Below are 10,700 nucleotides of genomic sequence, written 5' to 3' on the forward strand. Positions count from 1 at the left end.
ACCCCACAGGGCTGGCAGTATGGCAGAGTGGTTTGGAACAGGAGTCTTGACATTCAGATACCTGAGTTTGAAGACTGAATCAGCCACCTCTTCTGGGCTTCACAGAAGGATGATTGGTATGAAAGTGGGCACAGACACACACTGCTCCCCTTGGGACCTCTGGGCCTTTGCACATTATCCTTTCTGCCCAGACGTCCCTTTCCTTCTTCTCCATCTTGCTAAAAATCTCCTCTTTGGTACTTTCCCCAAATCCCAGATTTGGCCATTCCTCTCAGGACTTTCAGGGCCTCCTGTGCCTAACCAGTCATAGTATTGGCCGGTTGTTTTGGAATTCCTTTTTTACAGGAATGTCCAACCCAATCGGCTCTGAGCAACTCATGTCAAAAATGGAGTTTTCTCTTCTTTGTATCCCCAGAACCAGGCCAAATCCTGGGTGTTGGATTTCAGAAAAAGAATTCTAAGAGCAAAAGGAACTTTTGAGGCAGAGCTCCCTCAGCTCTCTCCTCAGCGTCCTTGGCAGGTCCAAGGACCCAGATATGAACCGATTACCATACCAGCTAGCATTGCATCCTCCAGACGGCGCTGCTTGATAACACGCTCCCCTGCCTGATACTGGTACCTGCACATCAAAGGAGAATACCTCAGCAATCTATCATACCCCAAGTCAACAAGCCCCCTTCCAATCAAGGGACAGCACACCACCTAGTAGGCACCCTCCCCTCCTGGCGTCACTTTCCCTTTAAAACACAGCTCCCAGAACAAAGAACTGGAGCCATTTTCTTTTTCTTCCTGCTGGCTCCCCAGGCAGGAGCCAATTTCAGGCTCCTACCTGCTTTCTTCTTTTTCCTCTTCCACTTACTTCCTCCCTACTTTATTCTATCAGTTAATCTATTAATCTTTGACTTGCCGTCTCATGTGGAATCCTTAACAACCCTGTGCCTGACACTGGGCATAAAACAAGAACATTGGGCGGGCCACGGTGGCTCAGCAGTTAAGAGTGCTTGCCTGCCATGCCCGAGGACCCGGGTTCAATTCCCGGTGCCTGCCCATGTTTAAAAAAAAAACACAAGAACATTGTCCAGGCCCACAGACACTCATAGTCCTCCTTCAGATGTGCTGCACCATGAGGCTTTGCTTATTGAGCACCTACTAGGTGCCAGGCACCCTGTTCTCTGTGGAATGCGACAATGAGCATTATCTCTCACCTAGGCTGTGGAAAAGAGCCTCCTTCTAGAAGGGCCCTGAGTTTTTCCTCATCTGACACCCACCTTCCACCCTTGCCTCCTAGTTCAGCCACATAGCAGCCAGAGAGATATTTTTGAAAATATCGTCACTCCTCTGCTTAAAACCCTTCAATGGCTCTCCATGTCACTCAGTAATAAAAACCAGAATCCAAAATCTCTACCATGTCCTACATTACCTCCTCTAATATTCAATGATTCTAAGGATGGGCTAGGAGAAGGGGAAGCAAGAAGAGCTCAATTCTGGAGAAGGAGAAAAGAAGAGGGAGTGAAAATACACACTTCTGTCTTCCCTGGGACCAGGCGGAACCTCCTTCATTCATGCTGACATCCCTCTATCTCTTTTGCCCCACTCAAAAAAAGCCATTCCGGGCTGCTCTGGGCAGGGTTAGCTACACCCACTTCCAGGTCCACTTAGTCCTCTGCACTTGTCTTTATAAGGCACTTCCCACATTGTATTATAATTGGACCTTGGTATCCCCGGGCCTGAGCTGAGGCTCCTAAGAGGAACAAATGAGCCCCCCCAGCAACACTTCCAGGCTTGCAATTCACTCTCAGGGGATTTAAACCCTCAAGGAAGGAAGGTGGTACTGAAGAGTGGAGAGGCTCCCTGACACTTTTTCTCTTTCCTTCCTCTCCTCCAGTCTTAGCCTCACTGCCAAGGAAGGCATCCCCATCTGCCTTCCTGCCCCTCAGTCTCACCTAAGCACTCTTTCCAAATGTCATTTATTTGGCCCATATTAACTTTCTCCTGTTGCCCCCTCTCATTAGTGCCCCATTCTCCTCTCCTAATACATACACTGTAGGTTTCTTACTAATACCTACTCCAGTTCTCTAGAAGCTTCCTGGCATTTGCTACGAAGATAGGTTTAGGAGCCATTTTTTCTACAGAACAGCTCAGGCAAAAGCTTGAAGAATCTGGCATGGAAAGTGGTGGTGTTACATTTAGTCTGTAAAGTGAGACGTGGGAGCAGTGGGGATAAGGGAGGACACGTAGGCAGGAGCCAGCCTTAGTGGAGGATTTTGTCCCTCCGATCATGGAAGTCAGTGGAGAATTCTGAGCAGGTTGAAACTTACTTCTCTTCCATTCAATCCTCCTGACTTACATCCCTTCTCTTTCTGTTCCCCCCACCTCCATTCCCAGCTGCCCCTTGTCCCAAGTGGCTCATACCAAAATCTTAATAATAACACCAAAGACTTATTGAGACCATTTACTGTACTTTTTGTCCACATTACCTCATTTCAACCTTTTAGCACCGATAAGGTAGGCAGTATTAGTATCCTCATTTTACAGGTGAAGAAATTGACTGCCTTATTTGCCCTAAGTCACAAATCAAGGAAAAAGCAGAGTTTGATTTCTTAACCATTACTCTAATTAGTCCATTCTCTCTACCCTTTTTCAAATCTCTTCTCTGGGGAAAAAAAATTATAACTGTCTCTATGAGGCCTATGAATAGAGAGGAGTCAGGGGCTGGATAATTCTGAAAGAGGGATTCCAAGGCACCAATGGGGCTGAACTCACCAAGCCTTGCTCACCTCCCTGTGCTTGGCAGCCAGCCCTCTCATCTCACTCTTCCCACTCCCTTTCTCCGTCCACCTGTTTACACTAATTCCCATCCCCTCCTTTCTGCTGCTTGGATGCTGTCTGCCCTTGGCTTCTGGGTCCTGAGTAATGGGTTTGTTTTGCAAATGCCTTGGGTTGACCAGAAGCAGGTATCTGGAGAGCACAGTCATACTTCTCTTTTATCCTCCCAGTTCTAACAACAGGGTCTGGTCCTACCTTGGACTTCCAAATCTTTTCAGTAAAACTTAGTTCTTCCCTTCCTCCCTCATTTCCCTACCCCTGCTCCACTTTACAGGCTAAAAATATATAACCACACACGCTTTCCAGAACATGCCAGGCTCTTGAAACCTTTGAATGTGCATTTTCTCTCTCTGGAAGCCAGCATCCTCCCTATTCCAAGTTTTTCACCAGGAAAATTCCTAGTTATCTTATCTGAACTTAAACATAACCTCTACCCCCACTGACATCACCATCATCATTCAGATCATCATTTCTTGCCTGGACTACTCCTTAACTAGTCTCTAGAATGCCTCTCTGGCCCCATCACATCCATTTTCCACACTGCACCCGGAGTCTTTCTAATATGCAAATTTGATCGTATCACTTTCCTTCTTAAAACTCTTAAATGATTTCCATGCCCTTAAGGGGAAGTAAATTAAGAAAAAATTCCTTAATCCAGCCATCCCCTCTCCCCCCACCTTCACAGCCCCCCACCCCACTCTCACCCACTTCCCCTGCATACTCTAGCCAGAGTTCATGATACATTTGCTTAGTTACTGGAAACTTGCCTCTTTTCTTTTGCCCTACATGATGCTCCCTTGGCCTGGAATTCTCTTTCCCTCTTCTTCCCCCAGCTAACCTCTACTAAGTCCTTAAACAGGTCTCAGCCTGAACTCACTTCACCAGGAAGCCCCACTGCCCAGCCTTCTCCCAGTACAGGATTTACTCTATTTTGTAACAACTTATTAATTTACTTATACATCTCCCACACCCAAGGTGTTAGGAAAAATGGGTGCACACCGGGATGCAGAGACTGATTATTGCAAGTGGGAAGTTTATTAAGAATTTATCTCAGAAAAAAAAAAAGGAATTTATCTCAGTAGAGGGGGTCTGAAGAACAGACTTCAGCCCACCCCTAGGAGGGTCGTACAGCATTATATACACTGTGTTACATGGGGCAAGGAGGGATCAGTATAATTTATGGGTTATTTTATGATTGGTGGGGAATTAGGGTAAGGAGAGGTGGTATCTTTGGATAGGTAGTGGGGTATGCTTGTTTGAAAGGATTATGTACCCTAGAAAAGCCATGTTTTAACCCTGCTCCATCTGGTGGAGGCAGCAGTTTCTTTTAATCCCTATTCAGTACCGTAGGTTGGAAATTCGATTAGGTAACCGCCATAGAGGTGTGACACACCCAACTGTGGGTATTAACCTTTGGTTAGAGGGAGATGTGACTCCACCCATTCCAGATGGGTCTTGGTTAGTTTACTGGGGTCCATTAAAAGAAGAAACATTATGGAGAGAGAGCCTCAGAGCCACGAGAAGAGAACCATAAGAACCATGAGAGCCCACGGAGCCAGAGACTTTTGGAGATGAAGAAGAAAAATGCCCCTGGGGGGAGCTTTATGAAACAAGAAGCCTGGAGAGAAAGCTAGCACAAGTCATCGTGTTTCGCCACTTGCCTTTCCAGCTAAGAGAGAAACCCTGAACTTCATCGGCCTTTCTTGAGTGTAGGTAACCTCTTACTGGTGCCTTAATTGGAACATTTTTATAGAATTGCTTTAATTTAGACATTCTCATGGCCTTAGAACTGTAAATTTGCAACTTAATAAATTCCCCCTTTTAAAAGCCATTCCGTTTCGGGTATATTGCTTTCCAGCAGCTAGCAATTAGAACACAGGGCTTGGTTGTAGGTGAGAGGTGTAAGGGCCAATAAGGAGCTGTTAGGTTTCTTTGCTGGCCGTGGGAGGAATTGGTAGGTTGCATTCCAGCACGTAGGCTATGATCTGCTGCACCAGTCATGCAGGCCACAGATGGGGGGTGTTGTTATGGGGAGATAAGACACAGCTGGTTAGTAATCGCCAACTTTGTGAGGGGTGATCTCTAACACAAGGCTCATTCTCTGCTGTAAGACCAGCGTCTAGTACTGGTAGGCTTTCCGTGAATAATTGTTGACTTGGTGAGTGAATAAAGAATTCTGTCTTCCCAATGCAGACTGAGGTACCAATTGCAGCTTCTACCACCATCGTTCTCCTAGTCACCACTCTGGATTATAGGTGAACGCCGTTTGAGTGTTCCCTTCTCTTTATGGCACCTATGGTGATTTCATCCCCAGTGCCTAATACAGAGTTTAGTATTCAGCCTTTCATCCATCCACTCACTATATTTAACAAATTATTAGAGTAACTATTTAGTGCTAGATACTGTGGCTATAGCCATCATAAGGTAGACAGGGCCCTGCCCTCGAGCTCATGTTCCAGTGGCATATAATGGGTGCCTAGTGTACAGGAGATTCAGTGGATCTCAGTCCTCCTGTGAAGCCCCTGGGGGCTTTCCTGTCCAGAGCTTCAAATCAGGGAGCTCAGGCTCTGGAGGTGGAACAAATTATTCCAGAGCTAGAGGTCCCGAGGATATCCTCTTAGTGGCCTCTGGACCTCTCTTTATCCAGGTTTCCTTAGAACCAACCATCAAGCAACAGCAGGCAGGGAGGGAGGGAGAGAGGGACAGAGAGAAGGAGGGAAGGAGTGGAGAGAGTCTTAGTCCCTAAAGGCAGGCCATGGAAAGACAGACACAGCACCCACCACCTCTTTGCCAAGACAGTTTGAAAACCGGTTTTCTTCCCTACCCTGGAGCACAGGAAAAAAATAGATCCGCAGAGGAAAAGACATAAAGGGATAAAGATTTCAGAGGAAAAAGAAAGGAGAGAAAAAAAAATGGAGCAGAAAGTAAGAGGAGGAGTCAGAAACAGAAAGAGAGGGAAGGAGACCGAGGCTCAGTACTGGAGACACCCGGGACTGATCCCTGCCTGTGCTGCTGGAGGGCAGCTCTGGGGTGTATCTCCTCATTTCGGTCATGGCGGGGGGGGGGGGGGGGGGGGAGATTTATATTTAAACCCTTGGGACTCCCTAGATGCTTTCCAGAGTGAATTGACCCCTCAAGTTATCTCAGGCCCTGCTGCCCATCCCAGGAGCCTTCTGCCAGGGATTGGCCAGCCTCCAAACCAAGATACACTCCATGCAGAACCTTACAAGCAAGAGACAGGCAGTGATGGAAAAAAACATAGTTGCTCTGGGAATAGCAACCCCTGATTTTCTTCTTCCTCAGGAAAAATAAATAAATAAATAAAATAACAGGAAAGACCTCATTTTCACCATCTGTTTTCTAACCAGGGGCTCCAGGCTCTGTTCTCTGAGATACCTTCCTGGGAGCATCCTTATCTGTGTGATGAGAGCAGAAACTTCCCTGAGCCAGGAGCTGCGGAGGCAGGGCTGGGTCCCAGGAGCCCCTGATGCCATGCCAGGAGCCTGAGTTCCTTATAGCGCCATTGATCGTGCCAGCTGCCTCAGCTGCTCGCTTCTGAGGCTGTGATGCCATCTGCTGCTCAGCTTAGGAAACTGGCAGAATCTGGCAGCACAGCCAAGGCCAAGCCCCGTCTTTGTTTCTGGTTAAATCCACTACTGGCCCTTAGGAATGGAGCAAGCATTCTATTCTCTGTCGCCATCCTTCTTGTTCTCTGCAGGATGCTTCTGTTCCACAGGAAGGTCCCTAGGGATTCTAGGGGGATGGATGGGTCTGCTATGCCCTTCATAAAAGTCTAGTGTCATCTCAAGGTCAAATTATCCAGACAGGTTTCAGCCTGTCTTTGGAGCAGCTCTGCTCAAAGCAATTTATTTATTTTTTTTGCAGGTTTAACTAAGATTATTTCAAGTCCTATTAATTGGTTGAATTAAATAATGAGGCTAGGCCTAGAGGAAATGGGATTTTGAAGAAGCAAACATATTCATGTGGAATTGAAATAAAACCTTCAGACTCTCAGCAGGTTTCTGAAGCTCCAGCTGTCTGTGTTATGTGTGTTTGTTCACACCTCTACCCAGATAGGACGGTGAGCTCCAGACTTTTAAGGGCCACGCCATAAATATTTCCTTCCTACGCCAATATCTGGGACAGAGTTGGTATCTGATATTTGCTGAAGAAATGGTTAGTTTGAGGACGTTTTCTGCAAATCAGTCGAGTTGTGGTAGCCAGCATCCAAGACAACCCCCAAGATCCTCATCTCCTGGTAGCCACACCCTTGTGAGGTCCCTTCCCACATTACATTGTACTAGGGTTGCCTGTGTGCCCAGAAGAACGTGACAGAAGTAATGCTATGTCACTTCTGAGATAAGGTTTAAAAGATATTTCCTTCTTGATAACATTCTCTCTCTCTCTCTCTCTCTGGATCTCTTTCTGTCTTGGATCACGTACTGTGGGGGAAGCCAGCTGTCCCGTCCTGAACAGCTCTGTGGAGAGGCTCATAGCAACCAAAGGAACAGAAGGAACTGAGGCCTTCTGTCAATAACCATGTGAATGTGAGTGAGCTTATAAGCAGGTCCTCAGGCCTCTGAAGCCTTCAGATGGCTGCAGTCCTACCAGACAGCTTAACTGCAACCTCACTGGAGACCCTGAACCTTGAGCCAGAACCACCCAGTTAAGCTGCTCCCAGTTCCTGACCCCCGGAAACCATGTGAGCTATAAATATTCGTTACTTTAAGCTCCTAAAGTTTTAGGATAGTTTGATATGCAGCGACATAATACAGCTGTCCTCCTTGACCCTCCCACTCTTTAAATTGCAACCCCCACATACTTTCCAGCTTCTTTTGTTTTTAAGCCCTTATAATTATATAGCACACACCACAAAATATATTTTACGTATTAATCTCCCCCAGTAGAATGTAAGTTCCAAGAGGGAAGGAATTTGTAAGTGCTTTTGTCTGTTTGGGTCACTGCTCTATCCCCAGGAGCTGGAACAGTGACTAGCACGTAGTGGATACACAGTATCCATTAAGACAATGGGAAAAAAAAGTATGTCATAATTTACCAATTACATTGTATCTTCTTCTAGATTCCATATTATTGTCACATGCCATTGTTATGCTATGTCACATATGTTATATTTAAATGCAATGCAAGACAGTGCAGGGAGACTAGGATCATAAATCAGAAGATCTGGTTTGAGCGCTCATTGGCTAACTATGTGTATATGTGCCAGGAAGTAACCTCTTTGAGTGTCAGTTTGATGCATCTGTAAAGCCAGGCTATTATAATTTCCCTTTCTTATCATAGGGAGGGTATAAAATCGATAACTGAATAGATAGGGAAAAAAACCTCAATATAGTCCTTTAACTAAAATGCTTGGTATAGTCTCCAGTAGCTAGGAAAAAATGTATTTTTTTAATGTTCACTCAAGCAGCCTTGAAGTTATTTTAAGCATAAAAAGCTCTTGTTGAAATAACTTCAAAAACTTACTCTCTGTTCCCAGAAACCCTCCCTTGCTGTACTTGCAGGAATAAAACATCATATGAACTAATATCAGCACCTTCCTCCCTTTTGAAGGACAAGATCAAAAGCACAAATAGTCAAATAACAAGAGGGGTCTACAAGATAACAGGACATGTTGATCTAACAGTTTTTCCTCTTTTTTTTTTTTTTTAATATCTTTTGCTTTCTTCTAGCTCTTGGCCATTTCTTTGTCTGCTTGGGGTTATAAAATCCCAAACCAACCGTCCCACTCCAAAACTGAGGAAAAACTCCAGTTCCTTGATGATGCATCTTTCTCACCAAGATAAAGAAACTTGTTTCTCTGTTTGATGCATGATCAGGTGGGACTGACTATTTAGGGCCATGTTTTCTGACAGTAACAAAATCAAATGAGACAGTGAATTACACCGTTAAAAAAATCCAACATTATAAGTTTTTCTGAAATGCATTTCAATAAACACCTGTTTCAGGAAATGCTTGGGGACAAGGGGTTGGAGGATCCCCAGTCAAAGAGGTTTGGGAAATGTGGGCTCCAACATCCCTCCCCAATAGATTCACAATTCACAATATATGAAAAGCTCTGAAAGGTCATCCTGCTCTGAAAGGTCTTCCTCCCACACAACTGACTACACTCTGGGAAACCCTTCTTTAAACAAACACAGCATTACCTTTGTTGGCATTTGTATTTGATAATATTTCTATTTGATAGTATTGTTACTTTTAGGTCAAGGAAGAATTCTAAAGTTCTTGGGGCAGGAGTGGTGGCGAGGGAAGAAAAGAACTAAACTAAGTCCCTTTGCAAAGGACTCTGCTGAACAAAGTAGAGTCACATGCCATTATTATGCCATGATACCTTGATTTGTACATTTTCCTGGCCTTAAAACCATGAGCAAATAAATTCCCATTGTTTAAACCAAACCATTTCATGGAATTTGCTTGAGCAGCCCAGGGCACCGCAACACTGGGTTAGAGGATAAACCACATATCTCACAAGGATTTTATAAAGATGGGGAGTAGGTGTGGAAATCCAAAAATCCTAGCCCCAAATATTCCTTTGAGTTTTGCCTTTGCCAGTTTCCACAGTTGGAACTCAGGCTTCTTTTTAAGGAAGCAGCAGCTTTAAGGAACCTGATTAAAGAGACTTCTTCTTTATCAGGGAGGCAGAATCAGGTAAAACAAATACACAAAATTAATTTGATGTATTTATTAAGTTCCTGAAATGGCAGCTGCCATTTTTTTTTTCTTTTTATTGTGTGAACAATAAGCATTCCTTAGCAGTATTCATCTCCCCAGAGCATGCCTGGCTTGGGAAAGGAAGAGAAACAGCAATTTCTCCTGCAAGGATTCCTTCCGTTAAATGGGGGCATGAAGAGGTCAGCAGGTTCACCCTCTATTTGCACATAGACCTAGCCAGGCCCAGCTCAAACAGATTTTCTTAGAAAAGGAAGGCCTCTTCCAGGCACCTACTCATATTTCCAGCCCTCACAGTGAGGAAGTCCTTTGTTTTCTCACTTTAGCTTATCAGTTTTTTTTCCTATAATTTCATTTTTACTTCCTCTCCCTTACTCCAGAAGGGAGTGAATGATCTTACTGCCAAAAGTAGCAGGCATAGTGCAACTTATGGTAACCAATATAGTAACAACCCATCTCTCTGGGCCTATGATTGGTGAGTACTATTTGAAGAACCTCATCTCTAACCAATTAGGAGATGAGGCATTACTTTGTTGTGTGAGTGCTTAAATTATGGATTTCAAGGGTGGATTAAGAAGGTGATGGAAAAGAAGTGACATATAGCACCTGGTCCCTTATATACAATATCTTATTCACTCCTGACAACAACCCTAAAATGTGGAGATTACAATTCTTATTTTATAGGTAAAAGAACTGAGTTCCAGAGGTTAAGTCAAATCCCACAGCTGATATGTAAGTGGCAGAGTTGGGATCAGATCAACATCTGCTCCCAAATTCATGCTCTCTTTCCACAAGGGGCTTGTATATATCACACAGAAAACTGTGTCTTGGATTTCTTTGCATTCCTTGTGAGATATGTGGTTTATCCTCCAACCCAGTGTTGTGGTGCCCTAGGCTGCTCAAGCAAATTCCATGAAATGGTTTGGCTTAAACAATGGGAATTTATTTGCTCATGGTTTTAGGGCCAGGAAAATGTACAAATCAAGGTATCATCAAGGCAAAGCTTTCTTCCCGAAAACTGTGGCGTTCTGGGGCTGGCTGCCAGCAATCCTTGGTTCCTCTGTCACATGGCAAAGCACACAATGGTGTCACCTGGTCTCTCCCTTCTCTTCCGGATTCCTTGATTTTCAGCTTCTGGCTGCTTCCTCTGTTGCTTTCTATCTCTGTCTGAATGTCATTCTTTTACA

This window comes from Tamandua tetradactyla, chromosome 20 (genome assembly GCF_023851605.1).
Source record: "Tamandua tetradactyla isolate mTamTet1 chromosome 20, mTamTet1.pri, whole genome shotgun sequence".
Classification (NCBI taxonomy): Eukaryota; Metazoa; Chordata; class Mammalia; order Pilosa; family Myrmecophagidae; genus Tamandua; species Tamandua tetradactyla.